At 54.4% G+C, this 2,502-nt stretch overlaps 1 protein-coding gene across 1 annotated transcript in view; it reads right to left on the bottom strand.

Moving 5' to 3' along the window:
* PCSK6 (proprotein convertase subtilisin/kexin type 6) overlaps positions 1 to 2,502 on the bottom strand; it is a 33,648-nt gene that overhangs the window by 15,465 nt on the left and 15,681 nt on the right. The window lies entirely within an intron of this gene.

Genomic DNA, 2,502 nt, shown 5'->3' with positions numbered 1-2,502 from the left:
TGCTCTGTGGTGTCTTCCTCCACAAGAAATAATAATAATAATAATATAAAAGCAGCTGTGCTCCGGAGGAATTCACTGGGATTTATTGTGGATTTTAAGTGCTAGGGGGAGAGCGATGGTTTATTACCTGTCTCTCCCTCCTCCTGGGGCAGAGGCTCTCTGAACTGACCCTGCCTCTGGATGCACAGGCTAAGTCAGGCTCTTTCCTTACTTTATGAAAGTTTTCATTATCTGGGCTGCCTCCCAGCCAAACTGGGTGGGTATTTCCCTAGTGAAGATTAATAGAGCTGTTTGGAGCTCTGCAAGAAAAAGTGCAATTGCAAAGGGAATTATTGCCCTGCCCCGCATCACAGAGAGCTCGACCCAGCTCACCAGCCCACCAAGCCTGCTGCTGGCATCTCCAGTCCCGCTTTCCAGGGTTTCCTGGATCTCCGAGGCAGCAGCATCCTAGCCCACGTGCTCGGCACAGGCAGCAACCATGCAGCTCTCCAACACTAAAATCCACCCGACTCCAAGGACCAGCCCTGTTGCACGCAACCCAGGCTTTCCTAAATCACTAATCAGAGGAATAAAACCAGGCACCGATTGCCGAAGGTGTGTGGAGACATCGGAATAATTTTGATTGGGATAAACAGATGGGGAGCCCAGACCTCCCTTGCATCCTGCACCCCGAGCGTCGCAGCCATGGGTGCTGAGAAAGGCTGCTCGGTCTGGGTCCAAACCCGTATCCCTGGGATGCCGGCAGAGCTGCCCCGGAGGAAAGCAGGTTCGGAGCCAGCACAGTTGCATGAGGACATGAACAGCATAGTTCATATGTCATAAATGACACTACAGCAATGCACATCTAACATCCGACGGTGTTTCCCGGCAGAGCGAGAGCTCACCGCATATCACAACTCCCTCGGACTGGAAAAAACCACACTTTCCTTTTGCTCTCAAACAGGCAACTACCAAGATTTCCACAAGCAGACCCCAAACACTCAACTTCTTTATTTGCCATCCTCCTAAGCCAACGCCATCCCAGCAAGGGGCTCTTGGCTGCTATAAAACCTGGATCTGGGCATCATTTAAACCAGGGAATCCCTCCCTGGCCGGGGCTGGGGATGATCCGGCTCACCCCAGCAGTGCCACGGTCAGATGCGGGATGCGCAGCATCGCCCCACTTCTGCAGCACTGCCGGGGCTTGGGTGTTTGCCCAACGGCACTCCATTGAGAGCCCAGGATAAATATCCCGTCGTTAGCTCGGAAACTAATAAGGTGTGGCTGGAGGAGCGAGAAACAAGATGATAAATTACCCCAGCTAATAGATAAAGGTTATTTTAATGTTTCCATTAAAAACTCAATTTTAAGGATTTATAACTCGGTTACAGCTGTTTGCTTGGGCTAAAGGTGGCGGCTAACTATCCGCTTGCAGCTTTCCTCGTTATTTGAGGAGAAGTCGGCAATTAAGAGCTGTGCATGCAGGATAGTGGGTGCCGCAAACACGGGTAGCAGTGTGGGGTATCGGTGTTCCCTGGGAGACAGAAGCAAGCACCCCGAAACAGAGGGGCTGTGCCAGGCAAGTACCCTGCTGCCACCCATCTGCTCCTGCACGGAAAAATAAGGTCTAAAAAGCAGTTTGTTCCCCCGTATTTACACGGCGTGAACTCCCCTGCACTTCAATGGATTCCTCGGCAGGCTCACTGCCCCGGCAGGAAATCAAGTAAATAGTGGGAAAAACACTCCACCCTATTTTTAGATAAGAGGCAGGCTGCATCGCCCCAGCCCGTGGCCGCCTCGAATCCCGGTGTGCTGCAAGAAGAGGCAACGGAGGCAGGAGTGGAGGCAGGGAGGGAAGCAGGGAGGTTTCAAAGCCCAGGTCGGGGCAGCCTGGGGCTGCCGATGGCAAAACCCCAACCCCAAAGTCACCGAAACACCCGGGGGACGGCCGCTGCACAGCCCCGAGCTGCTGCGACACTTACCCACGGTGCCTGCCGAGCTGCCAAGAAAGGTCTTTTTCCTGGTGCTTTTAGCCATTAGGCATTTTTTAAAAGCACTCAAAAAGAGAAGGGGCACGGGAAGGCCAGGGCATCCCCAGCGGGGATTGACAGTTGTCAATCACACATGACTCCAGCTGAACCCTCTCACTGGAGGACTTCAGGAGCAATAATCTGAATTTTCCCTGTGCCCCCGCAGCCAGATCCTGTGGCAGCACCCACGTCCCATCCCCCAGGCCATGACGCAGCCACTCATTCTGGGTGGAAAACCAGGGAAATGCTTAATGTGATGGAGACCCCTGGGAGAGGATACCGGGGACGAGGGGAAGGTGAAGGAGGGGGGGATGGAGATGTCAGGGGGGCAGCCGCATTCCTCCATGCCAGCACTCGCGGGGGCATTTTGAGGTGCAAAGTCACCCCCCCCAAGAACCACCTTGGGTTTCTCAGCCTGGCAGAGCTTCGCAACTCAACCTGGGGCCTGCCTGCTCTGCCGGGGCTCTGCCCGGAGGACAGCGCTGCTGGATGC

The sequence above is a fragment of the Pygoscelis adeliae genome, unplaced genomic scaffold (assembly GCF_000699105.1).
Source record: "Pygoscelis adeliae isolate BGI_AS28 unplaced genomic scaffold, ASM69910v1 Scaffold13, whole genome shotgun sequence".
In the NCBI taxonomy this organism is placed as follows: Eukaryota; Metazoa; Chordata; class Aves; order Sphenisciformes; family Spheniscidae; genus Pygoscelis; species Pygoscelis adeliae.
This window is presented reverse-complemented; position numbering and strand designations above follow the sequence as displayed.